Genomic DNA, 14,403 nt, shown 5'->3' with positions numbered 1-14,403 from the left:
AGTGCATGCACAAATTTAAACTGGAATGAGTCTGAATATTTATACCAGCTAATTAGAATGATCATGTATGCATCAAGATAGTTTGCAACTCTGAATTATGAAGTCTTGTACTTTAAAATTACTTCATATTGTAGACCTTTAAAAAGTGCAACCAATTGATAAAACTGTTTATTTTTCATTTATTGCACTGTTCAGTTTGTGTAAAGTTTGAAGAGTCTATTTAAAATATAATGAAATTCGCAAACAGATCAGGGAACCACATATTTATTCCCAAGACGTCATTTACTGTAGCTAGTTAATAAATATTATGAATAATTAAATGGAACATTCTGTTACTGCAGGAAGAAAACAACAGTGAAACTCCTCACCCTGTGGATCTTCACTAAAGTTTTAACATTTGGAATTCTGTTGTTCATACATAATGTTATACAGTATTTGTGACAATTTTCTGCCTTCCTCTTTTCATCTTAAGGCACTTAATCTTTGCTGGTACGTGAAGATATCTAATCACCATTGTCAATTGTGTTAAATATTTTAACGATGCTGGCATGCTATTCTGGATTTCAAATGGAGATCCCAAATTCTCAATCTCCATCCAAAGAGCATCAGCCATGCAGTCCTGCAAAAGGCAGATGAGAATAAGTGAAGTAAGTAAATGCAAGTACAAACTTCTACAATTCTTGCTGGAATATGTTGTGCATTCATTTCACCTACTTAAACCAAGTCCAATTCACTTCTTAGCAAGTAGTCTATCACTTTTAAACTTTAGAAACGTAGTGATATTTAGAGATTTGCCATATCTGGCATATATATATATCAAAAATTACTATAGTTTTAGATTAAGAGGTTTAGCTGATATTATCAGTTAGGTTTAGTAGCTATTAGCAGTTATATATCACTCTTAATCTATAAATTGGGCATTTTGGTTGGAGCTTTACTATTGTGTTGGTGAGAAGTAGCAGGCAAGATTACCCTGATTCAAAACTGTTTACTTCTAAGAATCTGTATGTTCCAGCAAAGGAAGGCCTAGTATGGTGCGTCAGAGGTGAGCAACTTCAAGAGGCAGTGACAGATTTGCACTGTTTACCAAAAGCTGATCTCCAGGTAATCTCCATTTCAGCAACAACATTGTCCATTGCTACCAAATTTAGATAGATGTAAGAGGCTCAATTTAAGCTGTCACAGGGATATTAGCATCAAACTTTGTGCCTGCAGAAATCTACCACTGAAGTCAATAATTTTGCCACTTTCCCTGGGATAATAGAATGAAAGGCATTTTTCTCCCTAGATTGTAAGATTCCCAAAAGCACAGATGCCAGAGACTCACAGGATCTTTTATCTAATTCATGATCGTAACAACCTAAGAATTCCACTCCATTATTTATACCATTCATCTATGGACAACAGCAGAAATACAATGGGGATAATTTAGCCACTGAAGGCATTTTGAAGCAAAATGTCAAGAATTAGGTGGGAACAGAAACCATCTATAATTTAACTGTGCAGTTTCTTTCAAGAAAAGAACAATAAAAGCAATAAAGTTGTGAGAACACAAACATTTCCAAGTTTCCGGACAAGTTGTGTGCAACCAAAGCACAAAAGCAAAATATGGCAGATGCTGGAAATCTGTAATCAAACGGAAAATATTGCTTTAATAGCTTTAACAGAAACTGTGCACAAAGGAGCAAAGATAAAGTTCAGAGATAAATGTCAGGGACCTGAAACATTACCTTTTTGCCTTTCAATGAATGCTATCAGACCAGTTTAGAATTTTCTGCATTTTTTGTTTTTATTACACACCTTCCAGACTTAAACATTTATTAGGTCTTCATTCATTAATGTCTAGAAGTGTGAAAAGTGATCTTATTGAAACATACAAAGATTCTGAAGGGGCTTGACAGATAGATGTTGAGAAGATGTTTCCACTACTGCAAGAAATCTCAAACCAGGGAACAAAGTTAGAGAATAAGGGAGCTTTCATTTAAAACTGAGGTGCAAGAGAATTTATTCTCCCAGAGGGCAGTGAATGTCTGGAATTCTTTATTCAAGGGAATTGTGGTGGTTAGATTACAGATGGTATTTTAAAAGGACATGGATAGATATTTAAATTATCAAGGAGTTGATAGCTATGCTGAGCTAAAATGGAAGAGTACTTTAGATCTGGGCCAGATCGGCAATGGCTTTGTTTAATAATGGTCAGGTTTGAGGAGCCATGGTTTATAACTTTATGTTCTTATCGCAGTTCTTTTATAGTTACTTGATTACTCCCTTGGAAGTTCCCATCAAATCGAGAACAAATATTTAAAAATATTGGTTTGCATGCTATATATTTTACAATTTGAAGTAGCACAGGCATGCAGCGCTGGAAAGTTAGGCAATCAGAACAGTCAGGAGCCAGCACATGTTCTCCAATAACAAAATGGAAAAGTATAAATTAAAGAAGAAATTATTTACATGGCAGTTCAGCCAATATTAATTTTGCATTTTAGTGTATTCAGCTTTTGTCACATTTTACAGGAACCATGTAGTTTTGCTTTAGTAATTAAAGGTATTAGTGCTACTCTAATTTACATCAATGACACAAATACCCAGTCTTTCACTAACACAACAACCTAGTGTTGTAGAAGATGCAGCACTGGTGAAGCATAAAAATGAGAGATGTGCAAATGATTTTCTGAAGTAATTAACAGCTGGTATCTCAGAAGACAGTCCCAAATGTGCAAAAATAGCACAGGACAACAGAAAGCAGTTTTTATTCCCATGAATACATTGTAAAATGCTTTAGTAACAATTATATTGATTATACATGAAGGGTCCTACAACCATGGAAGCACAAGAGGGCACTAAAAATACATCCTATCCCTGACAAGACTGTTGTACACACACTATCAGCACTTCCCAGGACAAAAGAAGTATTAAAGGTACGAATTTAAATCATCACTTCTTCCTGCAGACTAATATTTCAAAACAGCGTACAAGATACATGGAGCTCAGATAGTGTAGGCTACAATATGAAAGCAGAAGATAAATTATACAGATATTCAGTTTCGTATCCCTTTGAGTTTCCCCACATGCCAACAGAAAATGCTACTTCATCATAAACCCAGAATTCACTCCAAAAACTGCTGGAAACAGCATTAAGTGAGTACTGGGATAGTACAAGGCAATGTGGCTAAGTGGGTAACTGTTTCAGATAGCCAACAAAGGTACATTGGATAGACTGTACTCTTCCTCTGCTATAACATATTTTAGTTCAAGCATTCTGTGCAGCAGAGACACCTGAAGCATTTTAAACCCATTGAAAGTTTTGATGCACCGTGTGAAGGAAAAGACTGCCTTTTTTCAAGGTTTCATTAGCTTAAAATGATGCCTTAGAGGTGATCAGAGATTTTGAAAAAAAATATATTTGCAGAGAAGTTTCAGAGCATGGAATTCATTGTCACATGAAATAATTCAGACTATTACAAAATAGAGTAGATAAACACTTGAAATGGAGGAAGATACAGAGCTATGGAGTGACAGATGGATTAGGCTTAGGTTGGTCCAGTTAAGAATCAGCACAAATTTGATGTGACTCTTTCCATGCTGTGAATTTCTATTTTTTCTGGCCACATAAAGATGCTGAAGATACATTTCAAATCTTTCGAGATCGGAATGTGGAATAGTAGTTAATGTTTGTTTATTCCCAATATATTTGTTCCTGTTTTTCAAACAAAAATACATTCTAAAGAGCTTTACACAGGAAAAGCAGCACAGGCCATCAAGCATGAAAAATTAGGAACACAATGAATACAAGAAAGACTTCAATTTATATAGCACTTTCTACAATCAGCAGACATTGCAAAGTAATTTGCAGCTAATTAAGTACTTTCTGAAGTTAAAAAAAGAAAGCCTGAAAGCTTCCAGTGCTCTGTGCTCAACTATTCCTCAAGTAATGCAGATATGGAAAAACAAATTGTTGATGTAGGTATTATATCAAGACGTCTGTGTCTAGCAAGCAGTATGTATTTGCAAGAATAACAAGCAGCTCGGACCCTCAGAACATATGGAAATAAACAAACTAACTTGAGTAAATATGACTGAGAATTTGCCATAATATATGATTAGTAGCCATTAGTTTCTGTCAGATTGTCACAGCTAATCTAGAGTCTGTACACATATCAAATTCTGGTCAACATGTTCACTGTTTTTGGATTGCTCAAAATTTCAGTAAAAATTAACAGGAATTAGTAGGACAAATGCATTTGCCTTGGGTCTCGAGAATGTCGCAAATCGTCTGCTCATGCATTGACGCGCTGGTATGAATCGAACTGGATTTTTGAAGTCTGTTCTAAATCACAGGGTCGTCTTGCATTTCTTGATTGTGCATGATGCCAAATAAACCAAATGTTCAACATTTTCTCTTCCAGGAATCAATGGAGTGGTCTCAGCTTGAAGGTGGCTTCCACGCGGGCCACCAACAGAAAACAGCACAGAACAGCAGCAATCGGTCCCTCACCATATGGCAAATTATAAATAAATAACTCGACATACTGAATTTATTATAAATCAAAGAAAAAATAATAACATTGAAATGCAAAGCCTGATGGCATTTTTAAAAAAAGTTTTTCTCTGAATGTGGTGAAACCGGTGATGGGAGAGAAACACTTGAAAAATGTTTTTATTCTTTCTTTCCCACAATGATACAGGAATATTGTCAGGCTTGACACATATCCAGAAAATAAAAAGACAAGACTGAAAATATTTGAAAAATCTGACCTGGTTTCAAGATCACAGGATGCTGTTTGTTTTATGTAATTTTTATTGATAGGTGATTTTTGAGAAGATTTGTAGCTCAGATTGATGATAAGTATGTAACTTTTGAAAACAAAGCTTAAAGTTCAGTGAGCTAACTTAAATATTTATTGATAGGCCCTTTAAAATGGAAAGGTGACATTACTTGTGAGACGTGTAGTGGCAGAAATATAGCACAGGCTCTTACATGCTGGGTTTCCACCTTGCATATCCATCTTACATGCCAGTCATAGAAACATGAATACCTCAAATAAAAAGGAAATTTGTCATTTTCAGGCACACAAAATGAGATAACCTTGTGTCTCTTTCCTTAAGGTTTAAGTTAATTAGGTCTGTTTAGCATGCCTTTCTCTTTTCAGGTGAAGTGAATTAAATTTGCAAAAAAAAAATATATTTTGATTTCATGTACAACATGTATTTTTCTACAGCAATCCTTACATCCTTAATTAAACAGAGCTTTAACGATGCTGGCAAAACATAAATTAATGAGAATCAAGAGCAGAAGAAACCATAATAGAGAAAGGGTTATAATTAGAATTATAAGAGTAGGACAGGATGTGGCAAAGTGGAGGCATTTAGGGAGCAAACTAAAAAGGGAATACATAAATGACTGAAACAGTAGCTGCAAATAACACCCTGTAAACATTAAGGACAAGATGCAATATGTTCTACAACATGGAGTCTAAGCAGGGATGCATGACTGGAGAGAATTATGGAAATTGAACAGGGTCCAAACATGATGGGGTTTAAAAGCAAATGCATTAAAGTTATAAAGCAGAGAGGTTGACACAGCTGGGTTAAGAACAGACATTTGAAGACTGAAACGTGAGAGAAATAGGAATGAGTTGCCATTATGGAAGGCAACTCAGATAATTTTATTTAGAAATTCCAGTGATATTTATAAATCCAGTGATAACAATGTAAATTAGGTTTTGAGGAACTAGGGAAAAATGCACGTTTGGAGGCAAATGATACTGCTTTAGAAACAAATGTATACGTACCCACCTTTTTGAGCAAAACCGAACTTCATTTTGTAAGAATCTAGTATAACTCAAGGGTCACGTGAATATACATGACGTTTTAAGACTCAAACAAAAACTGTAATTCCACCTTAACCTGCAGATTTTTCTTGAAAGCTTGAAAAAAAAAATTTCAACACATCTTAACGTTTGCAAAAGGACTATAAGTTGTGTTAAATTATAACTGGGACAAAGTTATGCTCATCCATTTCATGAATGTTAATATCACATCAAATAACAACTATCAACAAATGTGACAGTTATCTTCATGCTTCTAATGCCCACTTTCTTCTGGCCCCAGCTAATGGCAAGGAGGCCAAGTTAGACTCTAGAGTGAAACCTGGCTTGATAAGCCACAAGTTTTATTTTGTAACAAAAACAGAAATTGCTAGCTAAACTCAGCAGGTCTGGCACAATCTGTGGTGAGAAAGCTGAGCTAACATTTCTAATCCAGTCGCTCTGCATCAGAATCTGAGCTTTTCTGATGAAAGGTCACTGGATTCAAACGTTAACTCTGCTTTTTCCCCCAAATTGCTTTTGCCAGCAATTTCTGCTTTTGTTCTAGATTGCCAGCATTCGCAGACCTTTGTTTTATTTTCATTTTACTTTGTAATTTGGTTACCCTCGTGGTCAGTCATTGAACATCTTCACAAAAGGCTACCCATGTGCTATTGACAAAATAAATGGGAAAAAACAAAGTTGCATGTTTTGGAAAACTCTTATCAAAAACAAAAAAAAAGGATTCAATCCATTTTCCCAGCAATACCCTTTATACAAACCATCATTCCTGTGAATTATCCTTCCTATCTTCACCAGTAACTATTCAAATTATGAAATCCCCTGCATTTCATTTTGGCAAATTTCTGCACATTCCCGAGAGAGGATTCTGTTACTGTACCTCTTCCCAAGACACAGACATGGCACAGACTAACTCAGAAGTTTACTCACGCAACTCCAAGAAAAGCTCTTTCCCAGTCCTCTCTACTTGGCCTGCTGAAACAGCTTCAGACTTGTGTTCACCTGTGATGGCCTGGAGACGGCTGAAAATTTGGATGCCCTTTGGCTGGTGTGGATCTTTTCTTCTTCTGAACTGAACATGCTTCATAGAAGTGTACCTTAAAACACTTCAGCATTATATCTCCCAGTAGCTCGTCTAGACACTTACTTGAAATCATGCTAGAAATGTTGTTTAGGAAAAACATTTCTGACACTTAAAAATCACCTTCATAGAACCACTGTTTAAGAATGGCAGTAAAGACAAGTCAGGGAACTATAGACTGGTGAGCCTGACCTCAGTAGTGGGCAAGTTGTTGGAGGGAACCCTGAGGGACAGGATGTACATGTATTTGGAAGGGCAAGGCCTGATTAGGGATAGTGAACATGGCGCTGTGCGTGGGACATCATGTCTTACAAACTTGATTGAGTTTTTTGAAGAGGTAACAAAGAAGATTGATGAGGGCAGAGCAGTAGATGTGATTTACATGGACTTCAGTAAGGCGTTCGACAAGGTTCCCCATGGGAGACTGATTAGCAAGCTTAGATCCCATGGAATACAGGGAGAACTAGCCATTTGGATACAGAACTGGCTCAAAGGTAGAAGACAGAAGGTGGTGGTGGTGGAGGGTTGTTTTTCAGACTGGAGGCCTGTGACCAGTGGAGTGCCACAAGGATCGGTGCTGGGTCCTCGATGCTTTGTCATCTACATAAATGATTTGGATGTGAGCATAAGAGGCACAGTTTGTAAGTTTGCAGATGACACCAAAATTGGAGGTGCAGTGGACAGCGAAGAGGGTTACCTCAGATTACAACAGGATCTGGGCCAATGAGCTGAGAAGTGGCAGATGAAGTTTAATTCAGATAAATGCGAGGTGCTGCATTTGGGAAAGCAAATCTTAGCAGGACTTATACACTTAATGGTAAGGTCCTAGGAACAAAGAGATCTTGGAGTGCAGGTTCATAGCTCCTTGAAAGTGGAGTCACAGGTAGATAGCAAATGCTGCCTTCACTCTCCTATGCTTTCCTTTATTGCTCAGAGTATTGAGTACAGGAATTGGGAGGTCACGTTGCGGCTGTACAGGACATTGGTTAGGCTACTGTTGGAATATTGCATGCTATTCTGGTCTCCTTCCTATCAATAAGATGTCTTGAAACTTGAAAGGGTTCAGAAAAGATTTACAAGGAGGTTGCCAGGGTTGGAGGATCTGAGCTACAGGGAGAGGCTGAACAGAGCTGTTTTCCCTGGAGCGTCGGAGGCTGAGGGGTGACCTTATAGAGGTTTACAAAATTATGAGGGGCATGGATAGGATAAATAGGCAAAGTCTTTTCCCTGGGGTCGGGAAGTCCAGAATTAGAGGGCATAGGTTGAGGGTGAGAGGAGAAAGATATAAAAGAGACCGAAGGGGCAACTTTTTCACACAGAGGATGGTAAGTGTATGGAATGAGCTGCCAGAGCATGTGGTGGAGGCTGGTACAATTGCAACATTTAAGAGACATTTGGATGGGTATACGAATAGGAAGGGTTTGGAGGGATATGGGCTGGGTGCTGGCAGGTGGGACTAGATTGGGTTGGGATATCTGGTCGGCATGGACGGGTTGGACCGAAGGGTCAGTTTCCATGATGTATATCTCTATGACTAACTAAAAAGCAAAATCCCATTTAACTCTACATGAGAACCCAAATAATAATAAATGTTATAAATCTTCATCAGAATTTCATTTCTTAATAACATATACACCATTTCATTCGAATTTGGCATTAAATCATTTATTTACATTAATTGAATAAACCATTGAAGATATTCACTCTAAAGTATCACCTCAGATTTCGACTAAAGGGAGGCAAAAGTATTGGTCAGCGTAAACAGGAAAAAAATGATTGTTTCAGTTAACTCATGATCTCATTATGAGTGGGCTGGACTGAGTAGACAGGGAAAAGTAAAAGGAAGAAGAATGAGAAGGCATAAATGTGTGTGCAATCGGCACAAGAGTGTTGTGAAAACACCATTTTCTCACCCAGCAAGTAGTTCGGGTTTGAAAAGCACTGCCTGGAAATTTGGTGGAGGCAAGTTTAGTTGACACATTCAAGAGGGCAATATATGATTATTTGGAAATAAACAGTGTGCAAGGGCATGGGGAAAAAGAAGGAGATTGGCACTAGGTAATGATGCTCGTTTAAAGGGCCAGTGCAGGTATGATAGGCTGAATGGCCTCCGTCTGTGCCACAACAACTCTGATTCTGTGACACGTGATGTGATTATGTACTATGATGGTAAATTAGTGCTCTGGAAGTTGTAAAATTGGTGGCATGCATTGCAAAGAATACATTATCTTAGTCAGTTTATAACAACAACAATATATTTGATTAACTGCAGGGTAGCAAACAATGGCATGGATCTGTATTAAAGTAAGTTGAGAGCTATGGCTTCCCAAACTTCAGAGTAATGTTAAGTGAGCAGGGAACAGGGAGCTCACCAGTTGAGCCAAACAGGTTTATTATTAACAAGTTGTGCATGAAAAATGTTTGCAGTAGTTACCATTCAATACCAGTTGAGCAATGCTGTTCTCCTTTCGTATTGTAGTCAACAGAAAAAGTACCATCATTAAACTATTATCATTAAAAAGTACTTCATTAACTCACTGAACTTAAGCTGCAAGACATGCAAGATATTGTGCACTGGTACAAGTCGGGTCTTGTATGCAACAGTTTTACTCAGGATTTCCAAAAGGCACTTGATAATGTATTGTACATTAGGCTACTTAAGAGCCCATGATGGTGGGGTAGTATACAAACATAAATCGAGGATAAAGGTATCATTTTTGGGATGTCAACTTGTAACTGACAATGCCATAGGGATTACTGTTGTGACCACATTTATTTACTGTATATATTGGCCATTTGGTTAAAGGAAGTGAAGGTACTATCGCCATGTTTGCAGATGAGAAGGCAAGTACTGTTAGTGACGATGACAAATAGTATATGGAGGAATATAAATAAGTTAACCCTGTATTCAAAAACTCAGCAGATGGAATATAACGTGAAAGAATATGAAGTTATGCATTTGGCAGGATGAATACAAACATTGAATATTATTTAAATGGGTAAAGACTGCAGAAAGCTGCAGCACAAAGAGTCCTAGTCCATGAATCACAACAAGTTAGCATCTGAGCTCAGTGGGTAATAGGGAAAGCCAAGACCTTTAGTTCAAAGGAAAGAGGGGTATGGGATCCTGCTGAATCTAAACAGGGTCACAATTGAAATACCGTGAAAGAATTTAGCCCTCGTATCTAAGGAATGATATACTAGCACTGGAGGCAGTCCAGAGAAGGTTCACTAGGTTTATCCAGAGTATGAATGGATTTTCATACTCTGTAGTAGTTCAGCAGGTTGGGTTTGTACTCATTGCATTTAGAAGAATGAAAAGAGACCTTACTGAAACGTGAGATTCCTGGGGGCTAGACAGGGTAGATGTGGAGATGTAGTTAACTTTTTGTTAGAGTGTGTTAGGACCAGACAAGATAATAAGAGTAAAGAGTCACTCTTTGAAAACAGATGGGAAGGATTTTGTTTCCCTTTTTCATGGTGAGATTGTAGAACATTTTTCTGCTGAGGTTTTTCAAGGCTGGATGTTCAGTTTTTCAAAACTAAGATAGACAAACTTGAAATCATGAAGGAATCAAGGGTTATGGGACAAAGCAAGAAAATGGAGTTGAGGAATATCAGATCAGCCATGATCTCATTAATGGTGGAGTGGGCTGAATGGCCTCCACCTGCTCCTATACTTTACTTCAACCTATTCCTACATGATAGGTTCTTCACATTTAATCAGTCCAGAGGGTGGTGCATGTATGGAATGAGCTGCCAGAGGAAGTGGTGGAGGCTGGGACAATTACAATATTTAAATGGTATCTGGATGAGTATATGAATAGGAAGGGTTTGGAAGGAAATGGGCCAAGTGCTGGCAAATGGGATATCTGGTCGGCATGGATGGTTGGACTGAAGGGTCTGTTGCCATGCTGCACATCTCTATGACTCTATGTGGAGGATAGTAACAGACTTCAGGATTGTATAAAGGGATGAAATGTGAAGGTACATGACAGATGCAATTAATGCCCCCTCTAAGCTGTATGGCTGTGGGCACATACAGTTTCTCTGCTGTTCCATGCACAGCAATCGGTGTTAGACATTGACTTTTGGTTCTGGAAATCACTAACACTGACAGGCCTCAAACATCTGCACAGCCAATATGGAAAATAAGGGGTATGTTAGAAACTGCTCCTCGGATGCTACCTGAACTGCTGTGCTCTTCCAGCACCACTAATCCAGAATCTGGTTTCCAGCATCTGCAGTCATTGTTTTTACCTAGAAACAAAACAAACTAAGTGCTGCAATTCTAAAAGAAATGCAGGAGCATACACAAGTCTTCAAAGATGACATGACAAGTTGAGAAGACTGTCAAAAAGGCACTTAGGATCCTTGGCTTTATAATTGGAGACAAAAACTTAAAAGCATGGAAGCTATGCTAAAATTTTACAAAACACTGATCTTCCAGCCAACTTACAGTCCATTCCCAGGCGCCACAGCTCAGGAAGGATGACAAGGTCTCAGAGGATGCAGACAAGATTCATTGGAAGAAAAGATTTTCAGTTATGTACCAACTCGAGAGCAAATAGAGTCATTCTCCACAGAGCAAAGAAAATGAAGACACCTGATTGATTCAAGTTTCAAATTCTTGAAGACTTTGGAGAGAGTAAATAAGGAGGAATTGCTTTTCCTATCAGAATTGTAAAGTACCAGAGGAGATTTTTTTAAGCCAGTTAACAAAGGAAAAAGAGACGTGTCAATTGATTTAATTACAGTGGGCCATAGTCTGGAAAGCACTCCCTGCAGGGGTAGGGGAAGCGGAAAAGTATTCAAAAGAAAGCATGCTCAAAGAGCTGACATTTCCACCACCTCCAAAAAGATCCCACCACCAGGGATATATTTCCCTCCCCACCCCTTTCCGCCTTCCGCAAAGACCGTTCCCTCCGTGACTACCTGGTCAGGTCCACACCCCCCTACAATCCATCCTCCCATCCTGGCACCTTCCCCTGCCACCGCAGGAATTGCAAAACCTGCGCCTACACCTCCTCCCTCACCTCCTTCCAAGGCCCTAAAGGAGCCTTCCACATCCATCAATATTTTACCTGCACATCCACCAATATCATTTATTGTGTCCGTTGCTCCCGATGCGGTCTCCTCTACATTGGGGAGACTGGACGCCTCCTAGCAGAGCGCTTTAGGGAACATCTCTGGGACACCCGCACCAATCAACCACACCGTCCTGTGGCCCAATATTTCAACGCCCCCTCCCACTCTGCCGAGGACATGGAGGTCCAGGCCTCCTTCACCGCCGCTCCCTCACCACCAGACGCCTGGAGGAAGAATGCCTCATCTTCTGCCTCGGAACACTTCAACCCCAGGGCATCAATGTGGACTTCAACAGTTTCCTCATTTCCCCTTCCCCCACCTCACCCTAGTTCCAAACTTCCAGCTCAGCACTATCCCCATGACTTGTCCTACCTGCCTATCTTCTTTTCCACCTATCCACTCCACCCTCCTCCCTGACCTATCACCTTCATCCCCTCCCCCACTCAACTATTGTACTCTATGCTACTTTCTCCCCACCCCCACCCTCCTCTAGCTTTTCTCTCCACGCTTCAGGCTCTCTGCTTTTATTCCTGATGAAGGGCTTTTGCCCGAAATGTTGATTTTACTGCTCCTCGGATGCTGCCTGAACTGCTGTGCTCTTCCAGCACCACTAATCCCGAATCTGGTTTCCAGCAACTGCAGTCATTGTTTTTACCTCAAAGAGCCATAGTCTACTGTGCTTTATCATACTATGATAAAGAGGTGCAGTTTAAAACTATTAACATTGGAAAAGTGCAGACCGGAAACAATATGTGCAGAAAAATTCAAAGTAATGTTAGCTCTGCGTATATAAAAGTTAAACAGCATAGTAGAAACCATTGTTCAAGAACTCCCCTCAAGAACAACAAGACCCAATAAAAAATGATCACACGGATGTTCATCAGCAGTGCAGGGTTCTTTGTTTCAAGTTATTCAAAACAATGTTATGTCCCTTCCAAAAGGAAAGGAGCAGAGACATTATACTTGCAGAGCGCACAACACTGTTTCAGTGGATTCCGTCCCTTTTGAGAACAAATGAAAGCTTTCTAAATTGTTGCCATGGAGCCCATTGTGGAAGCTGTTTCTGCTGCCTTATATTGTCAATAATAAATACACCATGTTACCATTTCATGGATGTTAAACCCAAACTCCAAGTAAATCACTTGTTCTGAGTTATTGACCTATAACAGATACCCAAATGTGCCAATTGCTAGATACTGAATTTGTAGCAAGAAAGCAGAGCTGTATTTAGTCCAGCCTTTACTTTTTAATTATACACCATAACAAATTCCCAGCCACATTCATTACTATAATAGTTTTCCCTTCATTCCTCCCTCCCCCCCCCCCACTGTGATAACCTTGTTTGTTCATCGAAACAAAATTATCCTTTCAACAAAAAAACATGTTTTGCTCATATTCGTGAAATGTTCCATAGAAGTGTGTCTTTGATATTATTCTTAATTAAATTTTATGTTCAAGAATATTCTTCATTGATTTTCTAAATGAGGTAACCACTGTCAATATTAAGTACACCTCGAAGTATAACACAGCCAACTGCAAAGTAAATACCCCTCTGCTCCACACATTTGTGGACCTTTCTCATACATGAGGGGACCACCTCTTTCTACAGTGGCAGGGGAAGAGAGTAAGGGGCTTCTGCCTCCAGTACTGACTTAGCACAGATTTGAGGGATGGACCTATACAAACTGGTAGGTAGGTTGAGACTGACCCAAACCAGTTCATACAAAAAATCCAACAGGGAATTATGCAGTACAGCTGTCTTGTCCTGTGTTTGATAACAATTTTGTTTGTTATGCATTCTAGGAGGCAGTGACCTACTGGTGTTATCACTGGACTATTAATCCAGAAACGCAGGTAATGCTCGGGGACCTGCGTTCAAATCCTGACATGGCAGATGGTGGAAATTGAATTTAATGAAGAAATTGGAATTAAGAGTCTAATGATGACCATGAAACCATTGTTGATTGTTAGAAAAATCCATCTGGTTCACTAAGGAAGAAAACTGCCATCCTTACCTAGTTTGGCCTACATGTGACTTCAGACCCACAACAATGCGGTTGACTCTTAACTGCCCTCTGGGCAATTAGGGTAGGGCAATAAATGCTGGTCTAGCTAGAGATGTCTACATTCCATGAGTTAAGAAAAAAACAACATTCTTGGGTTTGTGGGTTTGCCCATCCTCAATGCATCTTGAAAAATGTGATGTTGAGCTGCATTTTAATACTGTTGCAGTCCATTGTAGTTACACCCATAGCACCAATAGAAAGAAGACATTCCAGAATATTCCAGCAGTGAAGTACAATACAGTTCCATTTCAGGGGTAGAATGCAACTTGTCAGCAACTTGCTGATGGTGCTTTTCCCATATTTCTGCTACCCTTGTCCTTCTAGGTGATAAATAATG

General features: G+C 39.1%; 1 protein-coding gene across 7 annotated transcripts in view; it reads right to left on the bottom strand.

Annotated features, from left to right (window-relative positions):
* The window catches only part of LOC122559665 (dedicator of cytokinesis protein 4-like), a 569,310-nt gene that overhangs the window by 318,369 nt on the left and 236,538 nt on the right, over positions 1-14,403 (bottom strand). The gene's annotated exons all lie outside the window — the stretch shown is intronic.

This window comes from Chiloscyllium plagiosum, unplaced genomic scaffold (assembly GCF_037043375.1).
Source record: "Chiloscyllium plagiosum isolate Xiang-an unplaced genomic scaffold, Cpla_swu_hap1 HiC_scaffold_19, whole genome shotgun sequence".
Classification (NCBI taxonomy): Eukaryota; Metazoa; Chordata; class Chondrichthyes; order Orectolobiformes; family Hemiscylliidae; genus Chiloscyllium; species Chiloscyllium plagiosum.
The sequence above is the reverse complement of the archived record's forward strand: the minus strand, read 5'-3'. Positions and strand labels throughout refer to the sequence as shown.